The sequence below is a fragment of the Erpetoichthys calabaricus genome, chromosome 9, assembly GCF_900747795.2.
Source record: "Erpetoichthys calabaricus chromosome 9, fErpCal1.3, whole genome shotgun sequence".
Lineage (NCBI taxonomy): Eukaryota > Metazoa > Chordata > Cladistia > Polypteriformes > Polypteridae > Erpetoichthys > Erpetoichthys calabaricus.
Window position 1 is genome coordinate 105,067,407 of NC_041402.2, and position 15,044 is coordinate 105,082,450.

Genomic DNA, 15,044 nt, shown 5'->3' on the forward strand with positions numbered 1-15,044 from the left:
AAGGCAAACTGGTCCTAGGTGAGGGATGAGACAACGTGCGGTTCAACATAACCTCCTATAATGAATAAAAAATTTGGACGGCGTTTTCCCTCGCCCGGACGCGGGTCACCGGAGCCCCCCTCTGGAGCCAGGCCTGGAGGTGGGGCTCGATGGCGAGCGCCTGGTGGCCGGGCTTGCACCCATGGGGCTCAGCCGGGCACAGCCCGAAGAGGCAATGTGGGTCCCCCTTCCCATGGGCTCACCACCTATGGGAGGGGTCAAGGAGGTCAGGTGCAGTGTGAGTTGGGTGGTGGCCAACAGCAGGGACCTTGGCGGTCCGATCCTCAGCTACAGAAGCTGGCTCTTGGGAGGTGGAATGTCACTTCTCTGAAGGGGAAGGAGCCTGAGCTTGTGTGCGAGGTTGAGAGGTTTCTGGCTAGATATAGTCGGGCTCACCTCGACACACAGCTTGGACTCTGGAACCAATCTCCTTGAGAGGGGCTGGACTCTGTACCACTCTGGAGTTGCCCCCGGTGAGAGGCGCCAAGTGGGCGTGGGCATACTTATTGCCCCCCGACTTGGAGCCTGTACATTGGGGTTTACCCCGGTGGACGAGAGGGTAGCCTCCCTCCGCCTTTGGGTGGGGGGACAGGTCCTAACTGTTGTTTGTGTGTATGCACTGAACAGCAGTTTGGAGTACCCACCCTTTTTGGAGTCCCTGGAGGGGGTGCTTGAGGGCATACCTTCTGGGGACTCCCTCGTACTGCTGGGAGACTTCAGTGCTCACGTGGGCAATGACAGTGAGACCTGGAAGGGCGTGATTGAGAGGAATGGCCCCCCCGATCTGAACCCGAGTGGTGTTTTGTTATTGGACTTCTGTGCTCGTCACGGATTGTCCATAACAAACACCATGTTCAAGCATAGGGGTGTTCATATGTGCACTTGGCACCAGGACACCCTAGGAATCAGTTCGATGATCGACTTTGTGGTCGTGTCGTCAGACTTGCGGCCACATGTCTTGGACACTCGGGTGAAGAGAGGGGCTGAGCTGTCAACTTATCACCACCTGGTGGTGAGTTGGCTTCGATGGTGGGGGAGGATGCCGGTCAGACCTGGTAAGCCCAAATGTGTTGTGAGTGTCTGCGGGGAACGTCTGGCAGAGCCCCCTGTCAGAAGTAGCTTCAATTCCCACCTCCGGCAGACATTAAGTCCGAATGGGCCATGTTCCGTGCCTCTATCGTTGAGGCGGCTGACCGGAGCTGTGGCCGTAAGGTGGTCGGTGCCTGTCGTGGCGGCAATCTCCGAACCCGTTGGTGGACACTGGGGGTGAGGGATGCTGTCAAGCTGAAGAAGGAGTCCTACCGGTCCCTTTTGTCCTGTGAGACTCTGGAGGCAGCTAATAGGTACCAGCAGGCCAAGCAGAATGCGGCTTCTGTGGTTGCTGAGGCAAAAACTCGGGCATGGGAGGAGTTTGGGGAGGCCATGGAGAACGACTTTCGGATGGCTTCGAGGAGATTCTGGTCCACAGTCCGGCGTCTCTGGAGGGGGAAGCAGTGCAGTGTCAACACTGTATATGGTGGGGATGGTGCGCTGCTGACCTCAGCTCGGGACATTGTGGGTCGGTGGGGGGAGTACTTCAAAGACCTCCTCAATCCCCCTAACATGCCTTCCAATGAGGAAGCAGAGCCTGGGGACTCGGAGGTGGGCTCCTCCATCTCTGGGACTGAGGTCACCGAGGTGGTCAATTAACTCCTTGGTGGCAGGGCCCTGGGGGTGGATGAGATACGCCCAGAGTTCCTCAAGGCTCTGGATGTTGTAGGGCTGTCTTGGTTGACACGACTCTTCAACATCACATGGACATCAGGGACAGTGCCTCTGGATTAGCAGACCGGGGTGGTGGTCCCCCTCTTTAAGAAGGGGGACCGGAGGGTGTGTTCCAACTACAGAGGGATCACACTCCTCAGCCTCCCTGGAAAAGTCTATTCGGGGGTTCTGGAGAGGACGGTCCGTCAGATAGTCGAACCTCGAATTCAGGAGGAACAGTGTATTTTTCGTCCTGGTCGCGGAACAGTGGACCAGCTCTACACCCTTAGCAGAGTCCTGGAGGGTGCATGGGAGTTCACCCAACCAGTCTACATGCGTTTTGTGGACTTGGAAAAGGCGTTCAACCATGTCCCTCTGGGAATCCTGAGGGGGGTGCTCCAGGAGTATGGGGTACCAGATCCCCTGATAAGGGCTGTTCGGTCCCTGTACAACCGGTGTCAGAGCTTGGTCCGCATTGCCGGCAGTAAGTCGAACCCATTTCCAGTGAGAGTTGGACTACGCCAGGGCTGCCCTTTGTCACCGATTCTGTTCATAACTTTTATAGACAGAATTTCTAGGCGCAGCCAGGGTTTTGAGGGGGTCCGGTTTGTTGGACTCAGGATTGGATCACTGCTTTTTGCAGATGATGTTGTCCTGTTTGCTTCATCAGGCTGTGATCTTCAGCTCTCTCTGGATCGGTTCGCAGCTGAGTGTGAAGTGGCTGGGAGGGGAATCAGCACTTCCAAATCCGAGACCATGGTCCTCAGCTGGAAAAGGGTGGAGTGCCCTCTCAGGGTTGGGAGCGAGATCCTGCCTCAAGTGGAGGAGTTCAAGTATCTCATTGTCTTGTTCACGAGTGAGGGAAGAATGGAGCGTGAGATCGATAGGCGGATTGGTGCGGTGTCCGCAGTGATGCGGGCTCTGCATCGGCCTGTCATGGTGAAAAAGGAGCTGAGCCGTAAGGCAAAGCTCTCAATTTGCCAGTTGATCTATGTTCCTACCCTCACCTATGGTCATGAGCTATGGGTAGTGACCGAAAGAACGAGATTGCGAATACAAGCGGCAGAAATGAGTTTCCTCCACAGGGTGTCTGGGCTTTCCCTTAAAGATAGGGTGAGAAGCTCAGTCATCCGGGAGGGGATCAGAGTAGATCCACTGCTCCTCTGCATCGAGAGGAGTCAGATGAGGTGGCTCGGGCATCTGATCTGGTGAGGTGTTCCGGGCACGTCCAACCGGGAGGAGGCCCCGGGGAAGACCCAGGACATGCTGGAGGGACTATGTCTCCGGGCTGGCCTGGGAACGCCTCAGGATTCTCCCGGAAGAGCTAGAAGAAGTGGCTGGGGAGAGGGAAGTCTGGGTATCTCTGCTCAAGCTGCTGCCCCTGCAACCCGACCTCGGATAAGTGGAAGAGGATGGATGGATTAATTTATCTGTTTACTTATTTTTACTAGTTTAAAGTTTTACTCTGTTGGCATAGCTTTCTTTCTCATGAGTGGGGGTTGATTTGTTTTGAATTTAGTTTTGTTAAATTTGAGTTGCTTGTATGGAATGGTATTTGATTTTAATAAAATCAGTAAAATGTTTAAAATTAACAAAATGCCTTCAGAGTTTTCCAGAGTATTCTGGCAAAGATCTCTGGGGGTGCATTTATCTCCAGAAAATTTGCTTGGATTTGAATTCTGTATAGTGTTCATTAGCTAAAGATAGGGGGTTAAAATGCCAGCTATGAGATGAATGTGTAGGGCATAGTAAGTTAAACTCCATGATCAGAAGGGCATAGTTAGAGATAACAATAGTGTACCTACATGATTTAATAATGGGCAAAAAATTAATTGGTTAGTATTTAAAAACCTCAATTGGTCTGGTAAGTTTTGATCCATTACAAATTGTTTTAATTATTTTTGCAGTATTAGATGTTATCACTTCTGTAGCTGAAGACCTATCCAGTTCTGGAATTAAAGCACAATTAAAGTCTCCGGCTATTATACGTTTATGAGTGTTCACATTAGGAATAGCTGCAAATATATTTTGGATGAAACCGCTATCATCCCATTAGGTGCATAAATATTTATCAGAATTCCTTTGGTATTAAATAAATTGCCCATCATCATGACATTTTGCCCTTCAGGATCACATATTACATCTGTCGCTAAAATGAAATAGTTCTGTGTATTAAGATTCCCACACCCCTAATTTTCTTTGTATAGCTGGAGTGAAAAATTTGGCCAGCCCAATCTGTTTGCAATCACAACTGGTTCTTAATTTTTACGCGAGTCTCCTGTAATAATACTATCTTGCCCTTTAAACCTGTTAAGTGAGTGAATACTTTCTCTTTAATTTATAATTTAAAAAATTCACTGATTGGTCATAAAAACATTGCTTTGGCATAGCTCTCTTTCTCTCTCTCCCAAATCCCCCTCCAGTTCATGATGTCCCGGTCCTCTGACATGCCAAGAGAGACAGAGCATGTCCAGAACAAAAAAAATAGTGTAGAAATGGTTAAATTTGAGGTATCTTTTGAAAGTACAGTTCTCACAAAATAAACAGCGGATGATGTTAAGCAGTTCACCATGTAGATTTAGATAGCCTTTGATAGTACAGTAGTATATATACAAGTATATAAAGTGAAAAAAAACACACTGTGAATAGCTATTTACTATTACCTATTTTAGCTATTTACTGGTTGCCAAAAAGTGCATATATTCAACAAAATAAATTTCAATATAATATAATAAAATAAGTTAAAAAAATAGAATGTATAGTTACAGCATATATCACATTATAAATGGTCCAAGTTGCAAACAGAATCTTCTTTGCCTTGTCAGAACAATGTGTGATTCATGATCGTTTTTCTAAAGAATGTCCTCTTAGCTCTTTTTTTGTGTCATTCGGAGAGATAAAAATGTAAAACTGACTTTCAATATTCACTTTTAGTTTGGCAGGGTACAAGAGGCTGTATTTATCATCACCACTGTGTAGACGTTGTTTAATACCATAGTATGCACTTTGTTTAGTAGCTGTTCCGGGAAGAAATCTGGGAAAATAGGAATATGGTCATTTTCAAATATAATCTCTTTCTGTCTGAGAATGGACATGAAGTTTTCTTTGGCTTGTAGTTTGAACAAATGGAGAATAAGGTTTCTCAGTTTTGAGGCATTTGATCCACATATATGGTAGGGTGCTGAGATCTCTGTGTCTGATTTGAAGCACTCTCCAGCTACTTTAGAGAATAGTTCAGCTATGAATTTCACTGGGTTTGGACTTTCAAGTTTTTTAAGGAGACTTTAGATTCTGATGTTGTTCCTTCTTTATCTATTTTCCAATGCAGCCAATTTGTCTGTGAGCACTTTGCATTCTGATTTTGCAGCTGTTGCCTTTTCGTCAGCAGCAGATGTTGATTATTCAACTATTTCTATACGAATCATAAACATTTACTTAACATCTTCAAGCTGAACAGCAACTACTCTAATTTTACTCTCTAATTTGCTTGTGTTTTTCTGTATTTTTTTCATGATTTTTTTTCTAGAATTTCTGTAAAGACTATAGAAAACTCAGTCCTTAAACGTTTCTCCAGGTCTTTCATATAATGATGCTGTTTCTCATATTTCTTGTTTATGCCTATTTTTTTGGGGGGTCCCCAAAAGTAACAGTGACTATTCAGAAGGTACATATTTGGAAATCATAGAGGGAGAAATGCAGCTTAGATCAATATATCAATAAAAAAATCAACAGGACCAGGTAACACTTATCCTTAAGAACTTAAGAAAATTACATGACTGGGGAAATATTTAACAAATGGAAGCTAGCAATGCGAATTACACACCCCAGAGAGCTAAAGTGAAAATTAGCCAAACTGCAATGTCTGCACATGAGTGTGGGCACACCAACTCACTTGACAATGCCCTGGGGCTGCTCCACCATGCTGCCATACACCTCTGCCTGTCCTCCAAATTTAAATGCATTATTTTTTTAAAAAGGTTTGAAACTTAAAGTACCCCTTATGAGAAATATCTAGGACTCACAGCGGAGTCATCATTGTCTACAGTACAATTGAGCATGAAGTCTAATAGAATGTTACATTATATATCATGATCTGTGGAGAAGAGGTCAAGGAGGTTATGCATACATTTTATAACACACTAGTATGGACTCACCTAGAATACTATGTTCAGTTTTGGTGTTCCATATTACAAAAAATGCATAGCAGCACTAGAGAAAGTCCAGAGGAGAACAACTATCCTGATTCCAGGTGTGAGGTATGAATAGAGATTGAAGGTGTTGAACATTTTCAGTTTATGCAAATAAAGATTAAGAATTAATATGATCAAAGTGTTTAAAATTATTAAGAAAGTCAGTATAACAGAACCCAGCTGTTAATAATTCATTAAACAAGATTGTGGAGAAATGGTTGGAAACTTTTTAAGGGTAGATTTCACACAGACTTTAGAAAGTTTTTCTTCATACTGTCACACACGCATGTTTAGGGGACAACCAAAGGGCCTTAATAAATGTTGTTCCATGCTGGACCAAGGGGTGGTGAAGTGTGCTAATTCTCTCTTTCAATTCCTTACAGACCATTCTCGGGAAATCCCTCCCTGTTTTGGGGTAGCCAGTAACGTCACTTCTGGTTCCGGTTCTGATGACATCACTTCCCCTGTGAGGGTTTAAAAGCCGCCATCTTAAAAATGTTACTCAGTTCTGTTTTGGACTCAGTTGTATGAACATGTCTTTGTCTTTTGCAGGGAAATATTATACGGGTGACTGCCCCAAACCTTTCCAATGTCTCTTGGTTATTTTGTGACAGTGGCGTAGTCGGCAGGATGGAAGAATCCCTGAAGAAAACGGGATTGGATCTGACTTATGAACAGATGGGAGAGTACCAGGGCCAAGTTTCCGGATGGGGGGTTCGTCCCGGATTTCCTTTGTCTAGTTCCGGTCCACATAGAATGCATAGGAAGAGTGTCAAGGGAACACACGGAACTGGGCTGGTCTTTGTGGGGGTAGCGACAGGGACTTATTATGCCTTCTCGGACGAGAGGGTTGTCCTCCCCGCCAGGGCCAAGGCCCCAGAGAAGGGTGGGGATTCCCCAGACCAGCAGGTGAGGTTTTTGCAGACCTGGAAACTAGATCCCAAGAGATTTACCCAAGAGCAGGTAGATGCTCTTTCGCAAAAGGTGGCGGAGTGGTTGAATCCCTCTAAATGCTCCACCTTTCAACTAGTGAAAAAGGTGGCCTGCTCTATTTTGTTGAATAAAATACCTGAGCATTTCACCCAACCACTCTGGGGGGAATTCACTAATATGGATGAGCTCATCAGGCTCGTAGAAACCACCAGGACAACCTTACAGTCTGGAAGAGCAGAACGGTCCTTTAGCAGACACCATGAAGGTTACATCCCCGCTGAACTGCTCCCTCGGTACAAGCCAGAGTTTGCGCCTAAGTCACTGGGTTCGCGGGCGCGCCACGCACTTGGGGACGAGGCATGATGTAAGTGGAGAGGGGAGGGTGGATTGTGCGCACTTTCAAACCCCCTATCAATGCCTCATACGGGAGTAGTAATTGTTAATGGATTCAAAGTGGAAGCCCTATGTGACTCCGGCAGCAACATTTCCATTGTTGACCACCGTTACGTACTGCCGCGACAATGGATAAATGTAAAGACCAGTATAACCTGTGTACATGGAGATATGTGGTACTATAAAACTGCCCGATGTTTCATCAGCCAAGGAGGACTGGTAAAAAAGATCCCCATAGCGGTCCTCCTGAAGTCCCTTTTTTCTGTGATTCTGGGGCGGGACTGGTCTAATATTAAAAGCTGTGAAGTACTACTCACTCCCGATACTAATTTGGGCCTAGTAACAGACGGGAATAATATGTCACAGGTTGTTTCCACACCGTGTACTCAGCCAGCGGAGAGCGGTGTGGGAAGCCAAGAGGTAGTTAGGGAGCTTCCCGGTCCGTCGCAACCCGTGACGTCAACAGAGTGCGCCTCGACAGATCAGGCTGATTCCCCGCCACTTGAGGTCAGACCAGACCCTCTCTCTGATCTAGGTTTTCAATTTAGACAAACACCGGCCTCATTTAAAAGGGAGCAATGGAATGATGATTCCCTGAAGTTTGCAAAGGAGGCAGTGGTAATAGTCAATGGCCAACGCACCAACCAGCCTATGTCACAGGATCCCCACTTTGTCATTGAAAATGATTTGTTATGTTGGGTTAGTGAACATGAGGGGGAGGTACAGAAATTGTTGCTGATTCCGTGAACCTTCTGGCGGCAGGTTTGTGAGTTAACATACGCCCACCTCCTAGGAAGCCACCTGGGGCCTCATGTATAAACGGTGTGTACGCACAGAAATGTTGCGTACGAACGTTTCCACGCTCAAATCGCGATGTATAAAGCCTAAACTTGGCGTAAAGCCACGCACATTTCAACAGTACCTCACACCCTGGCGTATGCAAGTTCTCTGCTCAGTTTTGCAGACTGGCAGTACCCAGTGTCAAAGCAGTGCTACTGTTTCTGCGTGGTTACCCTTTCTTTTTCAGATCCACATCCCTGACACGGCTTTATAAATACACTGAAATTAACCGCATATTTTTTATTAGTTTAATGCATCTGATTGTAATTAACCAGTAACAATATAATGGTCTACGGAATGGTCAAACTATTCCAAATACCATAACTGCTTTAGCGTTGTTACTCTCACTGCACCTTTTTTTTACTTCTTTCAGCTGCTCCCGTTAGGGGTTGCCACAGCGGATTATCTTTTTCCATATTACTCTCACTGCAGCACTCGGAGCAGCTGATCGGAAAGAGAATTATCGGTACAGCATCAAGCACACGCTGCCTCAGCCATGCTTCCTATTTGAACTGCTTCTCACATGGCAAATGCTTCAAAACCTTTCCTGTGCTGACCTCATGGTTCAGAAAGAGTTTCATCCCAAGAGCTCTAAACACAATCAATCAGTTCATCGAGTGCTCCTCGTAGAACTGTTTGTACTTATAAGCACAATCACCTCACTGTAAACTTGCACTACAGTTATAATATTGCACAACCTGAGCCACTTTATAAAGCGCGTATTTACATATGATGACAATATCTTTTTTAAGATGAAATGCAGCAAAATATGTTTATTATATTATACAGTGTGGAAAGCATTCCCCCAGACACAGACAGACAGACACCAGAATGTCCAAACACACTTCTTTTATTTTCTTTCAGCACCACAATGCCTTCCTTCACCAACTCTTTCGTCTTCTCTTTCTCTTTCTCTCTTCTTCTCTTCTCACCTTCAACCTTCTCTCTCTTTCTCTCTTCTTCTTTCTCTTCTTCTTCTTCTTCTCTTTCTCTTTCACCTTCGACCTCCTCTCGCCCTCCTCACAAGCTTCGTCTTCTTCCTCCCAACTCTGGCTCCCTTAGTGGAGGGAGGCGGCCCCTTTTATTATGACCCAGATGAGCCCCAGGTGCTCCCCCTGACATCCCTTCCTGGTGTGGTGGAAGTGTCAGGAGAGCACCTGGAAGCACACCGGGTGCCCTTGGGATTACTTCCTGGTGTGGCGGAAGTGCTGCCATCCAGGTCTCCCTAACTGTCCGGGCGCCCCCTGGCGGTGGCCACGTCTTCTCATAGTGGTGAGTGTCCTGGCTCCATTCCTGTGGCCCCCAGTTAGGCCCGGGCGGTTGCCCTCTCGTGGCCGAGGAGAAGTATCGTCCAACTCGGGGACTGTCCAGGCGTCCCGGCCGGGCAGTGTCCCCGCTCATCCGTGACAACAGATAAAACTTTAACTTCATTTAAATAATCTATATTGTTAATAATTAAAGGACATGGTGTTGCTACGGTAGCAAGGATCTGGCGCTCCGTTCACGGATTGTTCCTGCCTCGCATTGTATGCTTCACTGGGACTGGCGTGAAGGATAGAATAATTAAACATGTACTACGAAGATATTTCAAAGTTCCTTAAAAGCTTTGAAGAATCTGCGTTATAAGCTTACAGATGGATTAATGTCTATTACAGAGCTGATTGTGTGGCGATTGGGTATTTGGAGAAAGAAAAGGAAGGACAGGAATTGGGGGTTAATACGTTTGAAAGAGACAGTACTGCTACAATAAATAATTTCATCGAAGGTCGCACACAATCACTGGCCACCGTGTTCCCATGTTTAATAACATCCTTTAACTCCTATCATCATGAAAATTATATCAAATATACATCTCAGTATTTTAATTATTCAGAGAGCTGTAATATTACAAATGTAATGGATTCTGTGTCCTGTTGGAGGAAGAGAAAGCCAGTAAGCACATAGTGGTTCATACACATAAAGCACATAGAAGATCAAATACAAAACAAAGCATTTAACGTGCTACTTTAGTTACGATGGGATTTGAGAAACTAGTAAATTAAATGATTTTAAGATGAAGTTTGTGATGTTCTATTTTAATGACAAAATAAACTACGTGATCAAAGTGGAAATTTCGAGATTAAAGTTGACATTTTGTGCTTTTTTCCTACTGTGTGCCTATTTTTTTTTCTCTGGACCCTAATAAGCTTTGATATGAAACTCAGACGGTGGGCTACGACTCGGCTTTTCACGGCGACTTTGATATCTGACAACTTCTTTTTTATTTTGGGCACTGTGCGACCTTGTGAACTTGAGCTTTCAAGTTTCTCCAACACACTATGTCACTCAATCAACTTCCTTTTCTTGTTTATACCACTGTTTAAACCAACAAATAGTACGTTTTTCCTTGCCTCCACTTGGTATTCGCTGAAATTCTTATATTTTCCCCCATGCTTTTTCCATTGTCTTTTCACAGAAGGCTGATCTTAAGGGCTATTTATATTGATTTGCATATTTAAAGAGGTGTAATTCTCGGGGGAGTTGGGGCGGGACAGCAGGAGCATGCACTTGCGTTACTTTTCACGCTGATCTGGATTTATGTAGCGGAAGAACATGGAAGTTTGCGTACATACAGATTCCTGCATCTGGATTTTTCTGTGCGTACGCACATTCCCGCTTTTGTGCTTAAGCCATGTTATAGTGTGAGTTTTACGCACACCGCTATACATGAGGCCCCTGGGCACCGAAAAAACATTGGAGCGAATTAAGCCGATTTTATTGGCGGGGAATTAACGAGGAGGTTTTGTATCTCTTGCCCAGAGTGTCAACTGTGGCAAATTCCTAGGAGGGACCGTGCTCCTCTCGTTCCCCTTCCCTTAATTGATGTCCCATTTGAGAGAATAGGGGTTGATATCGTAGGACCCTTGGAACCCTCAGCCCAAGGACATAAATATATATTAGTCTTCGTGGATTATGCAACCCGATATCCAGAAGCTGTTCCATTGTGCTCAGCTAATTCCAACACCATTGCACGGGAACTGGTAGGGGTGTTTTCGCGAGGCAGCATCCCTAAGAAAGTCCTTACGGACCAAGGGACACCGTTTACCTCTGAGACGTTCAGGGAGACGGCCAAGTTACTCAAAATAAAGCATCTAAAGACTGCAGTGTATCATCCTCAAACTGACGGTCTAGTTGAGAGATTTAATCAGACTCTCAAACAGATGCTCCGCAAGGTGGTCAGTGGGAACGGAGGGAACTGGGATCAACTCCTCCCTCTCGTGCTCTTTGCCTACAGGGAAGTCCCTCAAGCCTCGACGGGGTTCTCACCATTTGAATTATTATACGGACGACAACCCCAGGCCATATTAGACATTTTGAAAGAAGGCTGGGAAGGAGAGGCTCTTCCCTCAACTAATATTTTAGTATATATCGCGCAGTTACGCGATATATTTGGGAAAATTCTACCTATCCTAAAAAGTCTCATGGAGGAGGTGCAAGCAGCACAGGACCGCTATTACGACCGTGGCACGAAGCTCCAGGAGTTCCAACAGGGGTATCAGGTCATGGTGTTGGTTCCCACCTCCCACTCTAAACTACTTCCCCATTGGCAGTGACCATACAAGGTTAAGGAGAGGAAAGGGCTCGTCGACTATTTAGTGAAATAGCACAATCGTCGGCCAAGCAAGTGGGTATATCATGTGAATATGCTGAAACCGTGGAAGGAAAGGGATCCCGATCCCTCCTCCGGCCAGCCACGATCATTCTTTGCTCAGATCAACACCCTTAACTTTGGCTCTAACTTAAACACTCGACAGAGACAAGAGCTTGAAGCAGTTATTTCGTCCGTCCTGGAAGTAGTAGACGAGAAACTCAGAAGGACCTCTCTGATTGCCCATAACATTGTGACCGAACCTGGGGTTATAGTCCGAGAACGCCCCTATCGTCTTCCCGAGGCAAAGACGACTGAAGTGGAACTTGAAATCAAGTGCATGCTGGACTTTGGAGTCATAGAAGAGAGTTAAAGTCCCTGGTCCAGTTCAATAATCTTGGTTTCTAAGCCTGACGGGAGTTGAAGGTTTTGCAACGACTTCCGTCGACTTAATCAAGTTTCCCAATCTGACGCTTATCCTATGCCTCGAGTGGACAACCTCCTTGAGAGTCTGGAACAGGCGGAATACTTAACCACACTTGACATGACCAAGGGGTACTGGTAGGTTCCTTTAACAGACTCCGCGAAGGTCAAGACTGCATTTATTACCCCTAGCGGACACTGGCAGTATTGTGTCCTTCCGTTCGGGTTAAATGGGGCTCCTGCGACTTTCCAGTGTCTGGTGGACAGAGTTCTACGTCCCCATAACTCGTATACTGCTGCTTACCTAGATGACGTTGTCATCTATTCCAGCATGTGGAAGAAACACCTACAGCATGTCCAAGCGGTATTACGGACGCTGGGTGAGGCCGGTCTTCAGATCAATCCAAAAAAATATTTTTTTGGGTTGAAGGAAGCCAAATATTTAGGCTACCTGGTGGGTCGTGGTACTGTGAAGCCACAGTGGTCCAAAAAAATGCCATTTTGAAATGGCCCCGTCCGCAAACCAAGCGGCAGGTCCAAGCATTTCTTGGCTTAGCCGGGTACTACCGCCGGTTTGTGCCTTGCTTTTCAGAGAGAGCAGTGCCCTTGAGTAATTAAACAAAGAAGAGGACCCCCAACACTGTGGTATGGACTGATGTGACAGAGCTGCATTCAGTGACTTAAAACGGGCCCTGATGTCAGCACTTGTTTTGAAAGCACATAACTTTGCCCTTCCTTTCACTCTCCAGACGGACGCTTCACACACAGGCCTAGGAGCAGTGCTGAGCCAAAGCTTCGATGGTGCTGAACACCCTGTCATGTTCCTGAGCCGGAAACTGCTGGATCAGGAGACCAAGTATGCGACGGTGGAAAGAGAGGCTCTTGCAATCAAGTGGGTGATTACACAGTTGAGGTACTACTTCCTGGGTCGGGAGTTTACACTTGTTACGGGCCATGCACCTTTACAATGGATGGCTCTACACAAGGAGTCCAACCCTCGGATCACTAGGTGGTTCCTTGACTTGCAGCCTTATAAGTTCTCGGTCATTCATCAGAAGGGCTCTCTCCACACCAATGCCGATGCTCTCTCTTGCGTTCACGACCTCTTGGTGCAAAATGCATGGGTCTGGGCTGAAGGAGGGTCCTGTCACACACGATTGTTCAGGGGACAACCAAAGGGCCTGAATAAATGTAGTTAAACACCGGACCAGAGGGTGGAAAAGTGTGCTAATTCTCTCTCTCAATTCCTCACAGACCATTCTCTGGAAATCCTGCCACTTTCGGGGTAGCCAATGACAGCCCTTCTGGTTCCAGTCCTGATGACATCACTTCACCCATGAGGGTTTAAAAGTTGGCTTCTTAAAGATGATAGTCAGTTCTGTTTAAGACTCAGTTGTGTGAACATGTCTTTGTCTTTTGACAGATTTTGCAGCCGGGAAATATACGGGTGTCTGCCCCAAACTTTCCCAATGTCTCTTGGTTATTCTTGTGACAATACAAAGAACCAAAGAACCATGAACACTTGGAATAAATTACCAAGTAGTTTGGTGGAGAGTAGGACTTTGAGCACATTAAAAAATTTCAACTTAATGTTATTTTGGACAATCTAGGTGAATAGGATGGAAAAGTCTGTTAGGAAGAATGGCCTGTTCCAATTGCAATTGTTGCAATGTTCTGTTGCAAACTAGTAGGGCTGGCCTGGTAATTCCAGAGGAGGAGTAAGGACAAGTTGGTGATCATTTGGTCTTGTAAGAATTTCCATCCATCCATTTTCCAACTTGCTGAATGACAGGGTCATGGGGCTCTGCTGGAGCCAATCCCAGCCAACACAGGGCACAAGGCAGGAACCAATCCTGGGCAGGGTGCCAACCCACCGCACTTGTAAGAATTTGTTATTCATTTTTTTCAAGGAACTAAACAGTGACCTTCAGACAATAGCCTGCTGTGATTTGATTTAATTGTTTTTCTAAATATATATGGCCACATTTGCTGCTGTATATTGCAAAAATACACTTGAAATGTACCTGTTTGCAAACCTGTCTTGTTCCAGAAAAAAACTTAATAAATCTTTCAGATCAAGCTGACTCCAGTAATGTTTTGCAGCATTCATTAGAACTGAAACATGGCGTTTTAGAGCTGCACTGTTGCAGGAGGGTGAGCGCACCATCTTCTGCAAAGATTTGAAAGATCTTTTTGCATTAAAGAAACAAGCACTTATAATATCTTATATTAAAGTGATAAATGAGAAAGGAGATGATGGCTCTGCAGGTGATCCTGCACCACCACATTTAAGTTTTTATAAGTGTGTTTTCTTGCAGCAAAAAATCTCCTGTGGAAAAAAAGCCACTGCTTTCCCATCTGCATGCATTATATAGTATGTATGTATATACTGTATATAACCCACCCACAGGGGATGCACAAACCAGTGTGTTTCTTTGTGCCGGTACCCAGGCCAGAATAAATGGGCAGGGTTACATCAGGAAGGGTATCCAGTGTAAAAATTTGCCAAATCAATATGCGGACAACAATACAAATTTCCATACCGGATCGGTCAAGCCCTGGGTTAACCACGACCGCCACCAATACTGTTAGCCAACAGGGTGCTGATGGAAATTGGGCTACTGTTGGTCGAAGAAGAAGAAGGAGAAGAAAAGGGAAGAGACGTGTCCGGAGGCAGGAGAAGAGGAGAAAAGTAAAGAGTGTGGAACTGAGGGTAGGAACTTTGAATGTTGGTAGTATGACTGGTAAGAGGAGAGAGTTAGCAGATATGATGGAGAGAAGGAAGGGTGATATATTGTGCATGCAAGAGACTAAATGGAAGGGGAGTAAGGTCAGGTGAATTGGAGGTGGATGGG